Genomic DNA, 15,079 nt, shown 5'->3' with positions numbered 1-15,079 from the left:
TTAGCTTTAAGTAATTTTAATAGTATCTTACTTCAGGTAAGTGTAATGGTTAATATTTTCTGTCTATTGTGCTGGATTGTTATTAAACATTGAGATACGTTTTGCTGATGCGATTCCCAAGGTCTAGCTTGCTCATCCTTTTAATTTGGTTGCTACCGCTAGATGTCGCGATCTTCAACCCGCGTTGGCACGTGCTTGGTTTCACAGTAATCAGTGTGCGACTAGCGCTATTTGACACACACCACTATATTTTGGTATGTTGATGATTCGTGATGACTGTGTGTCTTTTATTCTTTGTTACCCCCACGGATTTTGACGATTTCAGCTTTCTTCTCTTTTATGATTACACACGTGGATTGTTATGTGCTCTCCGGGCTCGTCTTTGACTGTGTTTTTGAGGTGTATTACTGACCACGCAGGGATCGGTCGGACAGTACGCCGATGATACCGCCTTCCTTGCCCTTGCCCCCACCCTGCAACGCTCCCAACACCTTCTCCAATCCCATCTTGACCGGTTCACCTCTTGGTGTAACCAGTGGTTGCTCAAGGTCAATCCTTCCAAGACCCAGGCAATCATCGTAGGCAAAACCACCCCTTCCTTCCGTCTCCTTGATTTCTATCTTACCATTTATGGCCGTCCTATTAACCTCACACCCACCCTCAAGTACCTTGGCGTCACCCTTGACCGTCGCCTCTCCTGGACCCCTCATCTCCGGACAATCCAAGCCAAGGCACGCTCCCGACTCCACCTCCTGAAGCTCCTTTCTGGCCCCACATGGGGTCTGGACCCCTCCACCGTCCTCCACACCTATAAATCTCTCATCCGCCCTATCCTCTGTTATGCCCATCCCGCCTGGATCTCTGCCCCGCCTACCTTTTACAAATCCCTTCAAATCCTTGAACGGCATGCACTCCGCCTCGCCTATCGCATCCGCCTCCCTTCCCCCACGCGGCTCCTCTATGACCTCATCCCCTTCCCACACCTCCTTCTCTTCCTCCAACGGATACGGATCGTCTACACCTCCCGCAAGCTTGATCCTCCCCACCCGCTTGTCTCTTCCATCCTCTCCCACCCCAACCCACTGCCGCGCCTGTACTCCTGTATCCCACCTGCTCTCCATCTTCACACTCTCCACACCCTCTCCCAAGGTGGCTTCCGCCGACTCCCCCTCCCGGATGATGCCCTCCTCCCCTCCATCTACCCCTCCTACCAACTTTGAGCCTTGCCTTCCCCTCTCCTCTCATTTTCCTGTGGGCACCCTCTCTCCCTTCTCTCCCTCCCTCTCTCCCTCCTTCCATCCTTACCTCCCCTCCCCCTCTCCCTGGGCTTCCACCCCCCTTTTTTCGTTTTCTCCCCTCCTCCTCCCTGGCATCCTATCTCCCCCTCCCTCCTTCCCTCCCCCTGTTTTTTCCCTTGGCAGGCCCCCAGCTTTTCGGTGTGGACAGTGCCCCTGCAAGCGCCGAAGCCCATCTCCGCAGTGTCCGTGTCTTTCGTCCCGTCTGTGCCTCGAGTGTTTCTTCGTTTTCTGCTCCACCGTTCACCTGTGCTAGTGTTCTCTGTTCCGTGCTGTGCTGCCCGTCTTTTTAAAACTGAAACAGTGCTGCGTCGGTGAACGACTTCATTTCTTTTTATTCTCTGTTGTCTTCTGATTTTTGTCCTCCATGTCTGTGTTTTGAGATTATGTCTTCCTGTTTTTATCTCTTGTATGTTTCTTGTGGCCGAAGAGCGGCATATTAGGCCGCTGCCGGCCTACCTTTGTAGGTATAAAATGACAATAAAGGAAAAAAAAAAAAAAAATCGGTCGGATGCCCATCTGCCGTTTCATCCAAGGTTATACCGAGGATTAACATGTGCTTGTTTGGAATTCATGGCACATTAAGTAATCATTTTGTGAGTACATCACTTTACTGTCTGATTTGTTCGATAGGTTATGTTAATTGCTACTGCTTTTACTTATGTAGTTTTACTCCATATGCAGGAACGACTTGAAGATATACCTCACAGGCATCAAACCGATCCTTACACAGTGAAAACACAATGAACAGCTACTGCGGATTTGGACTCTCACTCAATTTTAACATAGACTATTTCATCATATTTTATTTTAAATCGTTGGTTGTTATTTACATCATGCATTTTTTTTACCTGTGTCTAGCCGACTTATAAGTTTACTTGTACAAGGAAAACAAGTTACGAAACGGGCACGAAGGGGAAGATGATCTTTCATGCCTTGTGTGCTCATACCTTCAGCCTGTGAGAAGAAACGTTTCATTCAGCACGGAACTATAAACGCACATTGCTGTCACGGTGTCAGATCGTCTAAGTAGCATCCTAAAGACTGCTACCGAACATGTATCACAACGGTTGTATGTCAACAGTATGCGTGATTCATACAGATGGCTCATGTTTATCAATGTAATCTTTTCTGCATCTTTGCTCCGATGTTCTAGGATCTCCAATGTTGACCAGTGGCTGCACGCCGTTTAACCGAAGACTTCCGCTTATTGCAAGTTTCTGCCGACTTAGGAGTGGAGTAAATCTATTTTAGCTAACTGCTTCAAATTATTTGATAGAATAATAAGTGAAAGATCCCACATACAACATACAATTTCATCTCGCTTTAATTTCCCGTCAAGTACGCCTTGAATTAGTGCTCTGTATCTTATTTTTTTAAAAAATACACGGCAGATTTTGGTGCCGAATATAGCAGAAACACCGGCACAACTGGACTAGTTAATGAAATAGCGGCTTTCAAATTCGAGTGGAAAGTGCTAATGGGGAACACTGACACAGTTCCTCATTTGTAGATTCTGATTTTTTTTCTTCAAAATATGAGTTGCGAGATTCTTATCCAATCATGGAAATAGCAATGAGGACATCTGTGACTATTCCAGTGACTGCAGAATCTTGTCAGCTCAGTTTCAGCAAATTAAAGGCGATAAAAAAACTTGTTACGGTCGAGTATATGTGACACATACTGTCAAATTCAGCAATCTTGCGACAGAATATGACACGGCTGCTAAATTTTGTTTCACTCAATCAGTGTGTGTGCTTCGCTGAAAGCAAGGAAATGGAAAGTAAAATTATAATAAAAGCACAGTTCTTGGAAATGAATGTGTTGTCAATCTTAGTTGTAGCACTTTTCTTTTTTTATTTCCATTTAGTGATTTATGGACTATTAATAATTAATGACGAGCAAATAAATCCGTTCTTCGTTGTATTTAATGCTAAAATCAGTGTACGGCAGCAGCAGGAAAGAATAATGCATACATTTTGTTTCACATACATGCATTAGAATGTTTGTACAAATTTTATTTTATTTACTACATGATACATTTAATGTGTTGTCTGCAACGTTTTACATCAATACAGCTCTTACATAATACTTTGCACTAACGATTCATTTTTGTTAAACGTATCTAACAAATGACACAAAATTTCCTTAGTCCGTTAGACTTAGAGGAGGGAGGGGGGGTTAGTGAAACTGACACACGACACTGCGTAATGTGCTACATTTGTCACCTCTGCGTTGCCACAACGCCGCGCTGGGTGGCCGCGCGGTGCGAGGCGCCATGTCACGTATTGCGTGGTCCCTCCCGCCGGAGGTTCTAGTTCCTCCCTCGGGCAACGGAGTGTGTGTGTGTGTGTGTGTGTGTGTGTGTGTGTGTGTGTGTGTGTGTGTGTGTGTGTGTGTGTTTTGTACTTAGCTTACAGTAGTTCAAGTTAGTTTTTAGTTTAAGTGGTGTGTAAATCTAAGGACCAATGACCTCAGCAGTTTGGTCCCTTGCTAGCCTTCCTGGCGTTGCAGGTGTAATAGCTGACATTGTGGGAAGGTCATGTGAGAGACTTCCTGTTTAAGTACAACGTAAGCAAGTCTCTAAAGTAGAACTGGATGACCTCTTGGTTACATGTGTCGACATTCCTGCGTCATTGCGTTGCACAGTTGATTGCTTGCGTCCACAAAATAGTTGTGAAATACCGGTGTGAGCCCTAAGCTGATGTGCATCAATTGGGCTACGTGATCGGCAAATCGCACCCCGAAATTTAGATGCTTAGTAAAAGTTATGCAATGGATAAGTGGCCTTCGCATTGAATTCCCGAAAGCGGTACTCCCAAATTTCCTATTAACTAATATCACGAAAGGGATTTATTATCTACATCTACATCTACGAGATTACTCTACTATTCACAATAAAGTGCCTGGGAGAGGGTTTAATGAACCACCTTCAACTGTATCTGTACCGTTCCACACTCGAACGGCACGCGGAAAAAAACGAGCACTTAAATTTATCTGTGCGAGCCCTGATTTATTTTATTGTCATGATCATTTATCCCTATGTTGCTGCAAACTTCGTCAAACTGTTCGTGCAGATGGTTATTGTCTTGCAAACGTCCCCATCTGTTGACTCAGGGATCGAGACGTGGCTCCACGATCCTTTACAGCGATGCGGATAAGATGCCTGTCATCTCGACTGCTAGTGATACGAGGCCGTTGGGATCCAGCACGGCATTCCGTATTACCCTCCTGAACCCACCGATTCCATATTCTGCTAACAGTCATTGGATCTCGACCAACGCGATACGATACACAGCAATCGCGATAGGCTACAATCCGACCTTTATCAAAGTCGGAAAAGTGATGGTACGCTTTTCTCCTCCTTGCACGAGGCATCACAAAAACATTTCACCAGGCAACGCCGGTCAACTGCTGTTTGTGTATGAGAAATCTGTTGGAAACTTTCCTCATGTCAGCACGTTGTAGGTGTCCCCACTGGCGCCAACCCTTTGTAAATGCTCTGAAAAGCTAATCATTTGCATATCACAGCATCTGCTTCCTGTTGGTTAAGTTACGCGTCTGCAGCACGTCATCTTCGTGGTTTTAATGGCCAGTAGTGTAGATCAGGGAACTATGAAATAAGAAGTTTGGCCTCAGTGAATCCCAGTACTTACAACAAATTTTAAACGTGCAGGAAACGGAAAAGGGCATTACAATTGTCGCAGTATGACAGAAAGAATGAAGATGCAGAAAGCGTCGAAGGCAAACGAAATATGAAAAACCGAAGACAGTGGCTCGGCGTAAATAATGAGCTACCTGTTTCAGCTGGGATAATGTCGGAAGTAATCCCGGAATAGGTTTACGCTGCTAGGCGGCAGGAAACTGTGGCGCCTCGTATTTCCGCGCTACGTGAGGCTCCGCGGGCGTCTCGGCTTATTTTACCGACAACGAATACCGCGCCGCGCGTTCGGCTGCGGTGTCGGATTTCGGCCGCCGGCGCTGGCGCCGCCGCGACAATCCAACGCCGGCCGGCAGACGTCACCGCCTTTCGACACACACCTCCGGCGGCAGATCCGGTGAAACCGCTGCGCTGTAAGCCGACGCCGCTGCCGACAGCCCACTTGCTGTGACTGGCAGAGCGAGCGCCGTGTCCGACTCTGCCGAAACTAAAACTCCTATTTCCTAGCTTCGCACAGAGGGTGTAACACTTCTGGCTATTGGGGCCGTGATCAGTTTCCTGTCACACAGTATGCGTTGCAGCAGGGCAGCTGACGTCACTAGAAACTATTGATTGTTGTGTGCGAATCATACAGAAGAATGGAAAGAAAATGAAGAATGTGTTAGAGGACGATGGCTTTCGGAAAAATAACGGCACTAAAGAGGCAGTTCTATCGTTGCGATTGTTACTGGGAAGAAGACTTATGAAAAATCAAGACATGGTCATAGGATTAATCTACCGGGTGATCAAAAAGTCAGTATAAATTTGAAAACTTAATAAATCATTGAATAATGTAGATAGAGAGGTCAAAATTGACACACATGCTTGGAATGACATGGGGTTTTATTAGAACCCAAAAAAAAAATACAAAAGTTCAAAAAATGTCCGACAGATGACGCTTCATCTGATCAGAATATCAATAATCAGCATAACAAAGTAAGACAAAGCAAAGATGATGTTCTCTACAGAAAATGCTCAATATGTCCACCATCATTCCTCAACAACAGCTATAGTCGAGAAACAATGTGAACAGCACTGTGAAGCATTTCCGGAGTTATGGTGAGGCATTGGCGTCGGATGTTGTCTTTCGGCATCCCTGGAGACGTCGATCGATCACGATACACTTGCGACAACCCCAAAGCCGGACTGAGGTCTGGGGACCTGGGAGACCAAGCATGACGAAAGTGGCTGCTGAGCACACGATCATCATTAAACGACGTGCGCAAGAGATCTTTCACGCGTCTAGCAATATGGGGTGGAGCGCCATCCTGCATAAATATCGTACGTTCCAGCAGGTGTTCATCAGCCAGGCTGGGGATGATGCGATTCTGTAACATATCAGGGTACTCTCACAGTCACCATAGCAGTTACAAAACCAGAATCACGCATTTCGTCGAAGAAAAAAGGCCCGATAACAGTAGATGTGGTAAATCCAACCCATACCGTGACTTTCTCGTCGTGCAATGGAGTTTCAACGACAGTTTGCGGTAGCCCAAATTCTGCGTTGACAGACCCTCGGAGCGTGAAATGAGCTTCGTCGGTCCACAACACGTTACTCAACCAATCGTCATCTTCCACCATCTTCTAAACCGCCCACACTGCAAATGCCCTCGGCTTCACTAAATCGCCAGATAATAGTTCATAATGCCGATGGATTTTGTACGGATAGCATCGGAGGGTACGCCTCAGTGCCAACCAAACAGTAGTGTATGGATGCCAGTGCGACGTGCCACTGCACGAGCGCTGACTTCCACGTGCATAGACGAACCCGCTACAGTCTCCATTTCTTCCTGAACTGTCTCAGCAGCATTAGGCCTTGTGCTCGGTAGGTCCCTACGGGGTCTATCGTCTAAACGTCTAAACAACCCGTGGCTTCGAACTTCGAAATCATTCTCGCCACAGCTGCATTTGTCAACGGACCTTGACCCGTTCGAATCCCCGTCCTATGGTGATAGGATCGTAACGCTGAGCTAGCACATTCCCCATTCTGATAATACAGTTTCACTAAAAGCGCCTTTTCAGGTAGCGTCAACATGCTGCGACTGCTGGCGCATCTGATTCTCTCTCTCATTACAGATCCTTTTATACACGATTGTCATGCGCAGTCACTGACGTTTTGCTGTCCAGCGCCATCTGTCGGACATTTTGTGAACTTTGTTCTTTTTCTGTTTTATTAAAATCCATGTCATTCCAAGCATGTGTCTCAATTTTTACCCCTCTATCTACATTATTCCGTGATTTATTGAGTTTTCAAATTTATACTGACTTTTTGACCACCTGGTATGTCGAAAAAGCTTTCCACAATGTAAAATGATGCAAGATATTCGATATTCTGCGGAAAAGAGAAATAACCCGCAGAGAAAATGGGGTACAACATGTACTGGGGAACAATAAGAATAGAAGTTGAACAAGAAAATATACTGATAAAAAATGTGGGAGACAGCAATACAATCTTTCGACCCTACTGATCCATTTACGCATCGAAGTAGCAATGAAAGTAAAAGAATTGTTTAAGATTCTAATTAAAATTCATCGCGAAAGTGCAAAAGTGAGAAGATTCGCTATTATCAGTGATAAGGAAGGTTAAGTACAGGAAGTGTCGATTGCAATGGATAGTCTAATTAGTATAAAATTAGGATTGAGAATAAACTGGACAAAGGCCAAAGTATTGACGAATAGCAGAAATAAGATTAGCGATAAACTTAACGTAAGGAGACTACGAAGTTAATTCTTCTGCCTTGTAAGCAAAATAACATATGGCTGACTAAAGAGGTATAAAAAGCAGATTAACACAGGCAAAGAGGGCATTCCTGGTCGAGAGATAGCTGGTAGTATCGCACATTGGCCTTATTCTGGGGAAGAAATTGCCGAGAATGTATTGAGAATGAACATTTGTATGAACGTTTGTATGGTATGCTATGGAATTAACATTTGTATGGTAAGGAATCACGTACTGTCTGAAAACAAGAGAATCGAGGTGTTTGAGATGTGGCGTTACAGAAATTTGTTAAAAATTAGATATACTGATAAAATGAGGGAGGATATTATCTGGAGAATGGGCAAAGAAAGGGAAGCACGGAGAAACTGGAAAGGAGGAAAAATATGACTACACATCTAAACATTCATGGTGGTGTCTGTTTGTTCTATATCGTGTCTCCCTACCACTTTCGCGCAACGACGCTCTGAGCGTGTTTTTTAGGGAATTAACTAGTTTCAACCTGGGACCTGTTGCTGGTAAGGAGACGCCAGACCACACTTGACATGTAGAATTCAAAAGAGTTCAGTGAGACTAGCGATGTTATAACCAAATACTTAACGATCTCAGCGTCAGCTCCACTGCACTCCCTGTAAAAGAATCTTAATACTAACTAAATATAGTGCAAAGGGTTCAAGGCTTTCCTATTTTTAGTTAGCTGGTAAAATAACGTCGAAAAAGCAGTTAAGTTTACCATTGGAAATTTTATTCTACTCACAAAACATTGTTTATAAATTGCACTATTGATAAAAGGAAATGTTTCAATACAGGATGGTAAAAACCAACTGCGTTCAACAAAAATGTGAACGAATATTCCCCGAATGGGTATCCAAGTTCTACAATCGATTGAAGGATGACCTATGCCATATCACATCTATAATCTAGGTTTAATTTAAGTTTCACAAAAGAGAAAACTATCAAAATGGTCTACAGTGACCCTCAATTATCTTTAATTAGTTATCTAACTTGTCGTAAATTACAGTGGCTGATGTGGCTTCTCAATAACTCTATAAAAGAAAAATCATCGCATTCAGATCTTTACTTCAAGTGGCTAATGTGAACACCATGAGTTTTAATTAACGATTGACACTAGTATTACGCAAAAAGGGGGTGTAACAGATGAGTCTTCTGCAGTTCTGAGTGAAGCCGTATGCGCTCAAAAATGCGGCATCGCGTGCGTTCATTACCTTGTCGGTCAGGGCGACAGCGGCCGGCGCACCAGCCATCCAGCTCACCGTCTCGGAACTAACACTTCACTTCTCCTTACTACAATTTACCGAAGTTAGTTTAAAAAACTATCTGGCTATGTTTTCATCTGACCAATCAGGGTCTCAATGTTAACCTTAAGCTCCACCTACAAAAATTCTGTCTATCCAATGAGAAACGTTATACTTTTCGTGGTGGGGCAATGTTTTTTAAAGTTTGCAACTTAACAGAGACGCTAAAAAGTCTCACGCTAAAACCTGCAGCTGGTGTGGTCCTTTTAGCGTTATCGTGAGATCTGTACTGTTCTTCTGGAGGGCTCTATCTTTTAACATGGGCTGGAGGATTGTCCTAATGTAACAGACACGCGAAAAAGTCTCACGCTAAAACTTGCGGGTGGTAGTGGCCCTTTTTGTGTTATTGTAAGATCTATACTGCTTTTCTGGAGGGCTCTAGCTTTTAACATTGGCTGGGGGTTGTCCTTGACGTACCTGAGACGCGAAACAGTCTCACGCTAAAACGTGCGGGTGGTGAGCCCTAGTGGTTAGCTGGAGACGTGGGTGTCCGTCCCTTATCGTAGGGCCTTCTAGCTTAACACGGTTCTGCTCTCGGCTTCTGTCCTCGTTTCTCCCCTCGGAACTGCGTCTGCCTCACGGTGGGAAGGTACGACATGCATTTAGGCATTCTTGTGTTAGTCTGTGGTATTCCATTTGCTCACTCGTTACTCGTATTACTTTGGTTAATTTAATGTCACAATTTATTCGGAGCTATGTGACATACTACTGGATTTGCTTATCATGTCAGGGTTTTCATGTAAGGTGTTGGATTTTCCTGACATCTTACACACATAATGTTAAGACATCAGGGAATAACTTGTATGCTGCAAGATTAACATGCAGAGAGTAAAAACTATAGGTATGGGGTTTTGTTTGTGGCTGGGTGCACAATCCTATGATGCACAGGACCAATTTCTGGTGACTAACAGTCAGGAACCACCCCAAATGATCATACCAAACTAATGTAAAGCAAGGATACTGTCACGCAATGGAAACGTCTTATTTAAAAGAATATTAATAATGGTATCCCAATTCAACGTGAAGTAACTTGGTATCGCACCACTCACATAGAAATTGCTGTTTATTACCAGTACACTTATAAAATTCAACAGGTCCACTAAAGAGACTGCTTACAACACATTGTCTGCCCGCTTCTAGAGTATTAGTGTGGGGTGTGGTATCGGCATCAGATAGGATTGACGGAGGTCATCGAAATAGTTCAAAGAAGGCAGCTCATTTTCGATTATTACAAAATAAGCGAGAGAGTGCCACGAGTAAGATACGCAATTAGGGGCAGTTTTTCATTGCGGAAAGAGCTTGCTGTCGTCCATTTACATAGCGAGATATGACCATCGCCATAAAATAAGACAAATAAGAGCTCGCACTGAAAGATTTAAGTGTTCGCTTCTCCCACCCGCTGTCCGAGCGTGGAACAGGGGAGAAATAGCTTGAAGGTGGTTCGATGAACTTTGTGCCAGGCACTGAATTGTGGATTCCAGAGATGTATATGTAGGTATAGATGAACTCTATAATATAACCTTGGAATATGTGGATGGGGTGGATGAAACATAGTTGTGTTAATATTTCGCGGACGTGGGCAGTGACTGCATAAGTTGTTAATCAGACAGAAAATAGGAGCTAACAACACAACATTGCCAAAATACACACTGAGAGGTGTATTTTTGTTTTTCGTCAATTTTCTGACTGGTTTGATGCTGCCTCAAACGATTTCCTCTCTATGCCAACCTCTCCATCTCAGAGCAGCACCTGCAACCAATGTCTTCGGTTACTTGTTAGATGTGTACCAATCTCTGACGTCCTCTGCAGATTTTACCTTCCACAGATCCCTCCAGTACCATGGAAGTTGTTCCGTGGCGTCTTAACAAGTTTCCTGTTCCCGTCTGTCAGTGTTTTCCACGTATACCTTTCCTCGGTGATTCTCCAGAGAACCTCCTCATTCCTTACCTTATAAGTCTACCTAATTTTCCACATTCTTCTGTGGTCGAGGAATAATGTTCTGAACAGCACTATCTTTAGAAGAGCGTAGCGTTCCAAAGGATTGAAAAAGGGCACAGGTCATCCCCGTTTTCAAGAAGCGACGTCGAACAGATGTGCAGAACTATAGACCTATATCTCTAACGTCGATCAGTTTTAGAATTTTGTAACACGTATTATGTTCGAGTATGATGACTTTTCTGGAGACTAGAAATCTACTCTGTAGGAATCGAATGGCTCAAATGGCTCTGAGCACCATGGGACTTAACATCTGTGGTCATCAGTCCCCTAGAACTCAGAACCACTTAAACCTAACTAACCTAAGGACATCACACACATCCATGCCCGAGGCAGGATTCGAACCTGCGACCGTAGTAGTCGCGCGGTTCGGGACTGAGCGCTTAGAACCGCGAGACCACCGCGGCCGGCTGTAGGAATCAGCATGGGTTTCGAAAAAGACGGTCGTGTGAAACCCACCTCGCGCTATTCGTCCACGAGACTCAGAGGGCCATAGACACGGGTTCACAGGTAGATGCCGTGTTTCTTGACTTCCGCAGGGCGTTCGATGCGGTTTCCCACAGCCGTTTGATGAGCAAAGTAATAGCATATGGACTATCAGACCAATTGTGTGATTGGATAGAGGAGTTCCTAGATAACAGAACGCAGCATGTCATTCTCAATGGAGAGAAGTCTTCCGAAGTAAGAGTGATTTCAGGTGAGCCGCAGGGGAGTGTTATAGGACCGTTGCTATTCACAATGTACATAAATGACCTGGTGGATGACATCGGAAGTTCACCGAGGCTTTTTGCAGATGATGCTGTGGTGTATCGAGAGGTTGTAACAATAGAAAATTGTACTGAAATGCAGGAGGATCTGCAGCGAATTGACGCATGGTGCACAGAATGGCAATTGAATCTCAATGTGGACAAATGTAATGTGCTGTGAATACATAGAAAGATAGATCCCTTATCATTTAGCTACAAAATTGCAGGTCAGCAACTGGAAGCAGTTAATTCCATAAATTATCTGGGAGTAGGCATTAGGAGTGATTTAAAATGGAATGATCATATAAAGCATATGCCAGAGTGAGATTCATTGGAAAAATCCTAAGGAAATGCAATCCGAAAACAAAGGTAGTAGGTTACAGTACGCTTGGTCGCCCACTGCTTGAATACTGCTCAGCAGTGTGGGATCCGTACCAGATAGGGTTGATAGAAGAGATAGAGAAGATCCAACGGAGAGCAGCACGCTTCGTTACCGGATCATTTAGTAATCGCGAAAGCGTTACGGAGATGATTAACACCAGTGGAAGACTCTGCAGGGGAGACGCTCAGTAGCTCGGTACGGGCTTTTGTTAAAGTTTCGAGAACATACCTTCACCGAAGAGTCAAGCAGTAAATTGCTCCCTCCTAAGTATATCTCGCGAAGAGACCATGAGGATAAAATCAGAGATTAGAGCCCACCCAGAAGCATACTGACAATTCTTTTTTCCACGAACAATACGAGACTGAAATAGAAGGGAGAAACGATAGAGACACTCAGGGTACCCTCCGCCACACACCGTCAGGTGGCTTGCGGAGTATGGATTTAGATGTAGAACACCACATGCTTCGAGTATCTTTTTTTCTGGTTTCCCCGCAATTCATGCTTCACTAGCATACAATTATGTGCTCCAGACGCAGATTCTCAGAAATTTGTCTCTCAGATTAAGCGCTATGTTTGATATTGTGCCGGCCGGGGTGGCCGAGCGGTTCTGGGCTCTACAGTCTGGAACCGCGCGAATTTCGAATATCTTGCGCCATTTTACATTGCCGAACTCTTTTTTTCAGGTCGACAAATCCTATGAACGTTTTTGATTTTTCTTTAGTCTTGCCTCCATTATCAACCACCTCAGAGAACTTCAAATGTGTCTCATCATTCCTTAATACTTCTGTATCCCACTTCTTTGAGTTTTATACCCTTCCTGACTAATCTTTTGAACTTCAGCCTACTCTTCATTAATACTACATTATGATCTGAGTCTATTTCTGCTCCTGGGTACGCTTACCAGTCCAGTATCTGATTATGAAACCTCTGTCTGACCATGATGTAATATAATTAAAATATTCCTGTATCACCGTTCTTTTCCACTTATACCGCCTTCTTTGATGATTCATGAACAGAGTATTCGCTATTACTCTCTGAAATATATTACAGAATTTGTCTTTCTCCTCTCTCATTCCTTGTCCCAAGCCCATATTCTCCTGCATTCTTTTCTTCTACTCCTTCCCCTACAACTGCATTCCACCCCCTCCCCCCCCCCCCAATTGCCAAACAGATTTTCATCTCCCTTTATGTAATGTATTACTCACTCAGTATTCTCATATACTATACTTTCTCTATCTCTTCACTTCAGCTTGAAACGTCGGCATATATACATGAACTGTTTTTGCTGGTGTTGGTTTGCTGTCAATTGTGACAAGAACAACACAGTCACTCAACTGTTCATCGTAACTCACTCTTCGCTCTACCTTTCTATCTATAACGAATAATACTTCCGTTACACTATTTTCTCCTGTTGTTGATATTACCCGGTACTCATATGTCCAGAAATTGTCTTCTTTCCATCAGATTTCACTGACCTACTATATCTAGATTGAGCCTTTTCACTTTTCATTTTCTAGCTTCCTGCCAATGTTTCTCTCATGCCCCCCCCCCCCCCCCCCCCCATCGCTACACTTGACAGTCTCCTTCCAATTACAGGAATCCTGTACCCTGTGGATGATGCACATTCTGTGTCTTTAACACAGTCGTTTCCAGTGCCTTCTGCATACTCATGCCGTTGATCATTGCTGATTCTTCCGCCTATAGGGGCAGTTCCCACCACTAGGACAAGAGAGTGTTCTGAACCTTTGTCCGCTCCTCCGTCCTCTTTGACAAGGCCTCCAGCGGAATGAGGATGACTTCTTATTCCGAATGTCTTCTGCCGCCACTGCTGATTATTAATCAAAATTTAAGCAGTGCCGGGTTTCGAAATTGAGACCCAGTGTCATTTGATTACTAATCAAAGACGCTATCTCCCTTTTTATCCTTATTGTTGGTTGCATTTGATTGTAGCGGACGTCAGATGACATCCATTGAAGTTCGTTGTTGATCGCTTCGCCCAGTTTTTTTAATTACAGAAAAAAACCAGCCCTCTAACCTAACACGCTGATCTACCGTGCCAGCATCCCTATACCACGGGCTCCTCTGGATATATGGCTTTAAATCTACACTACTGGCCATTAAAATTGCTACACCACGATGCTGAGGTGCTACAGATGCGAAATTTTACCGACGGGAAGAAGATGCTGTGATAAGCCAATGATTAGCTTCTCAGAGCATTCACACAAGGTTGGCGCCGGTGGCGACACCTACAACGTGCTGACATGAGGAAAGTTTCCAACAGATTTCTCAAACAGCAGTTGACCGGCATTGCCTGGTGAAACGTTCTTGTGATGCCTCTTGTAAGAAGGAGAAATGCATCGCATCAAGTTTCCCACTTTGATAAAGGCCGGATTGTAGCCTATCGCGATTGCGGTTTATCGTATCCTGACATTGCTGCTTTCGTTGGTCGAGATCCAATGACTGTTAGCAGAATATGAAATCGGTGTGTTCAGGAGTGTAATACGGAACGCCGTGCTAGATCCCCACGGCCTCGCATCACTAGCAGTCGAGACGACAGGCATCTTATCCGCAGCCACGTCTCGATCACTGAGTGATGGGGACGCTTGCAAGACAACAAACATCTGCACAAACAGTTCGACGACGTTTGCAGCAGCATGGACTATCAGCTCGGAGACCATGGCTGCTGTTACCCTTGACTCTGCATCACAGGCAGGAGCGCCTGCGATAGCAAAAAGACAATTTTTCGGATGAATCCAGATTCTGTTTACAGCATCATGATGGTCGCATCCGTGTTTGGCGACATCGCGGTAAACGCACATTGAAAGCGTGTATATGTCATCGCCATAATGGCGTATCACCCGGCGTGATGGTATGGGGTGCCATTGGTTACACGTCTCGGTCACCTGTTGTTCGCATTGACGTCACTTTG

This window comes from Schistocerca gregaria, chromosome 1, assembly GCF_023897955.1.
Source record: "Schistocerca gregaria isolate iqSchGreg1 chromosome 1, iqSchGreg1.2, whole genome shotgun sequence".
In the NCBI taxonomy this organism is placed as follows: domain Eukaryota; kingdom Metazoa; phylum Arthropoda; class Insecta; order Orthoptera; family Acrididae; genus Schistocerca; species Schistocerca gregaria.
The sequence above is the reverse complement of the archived record's forward strand: the minus strand, read 5'-3'. Positions refer to the sequence as shown.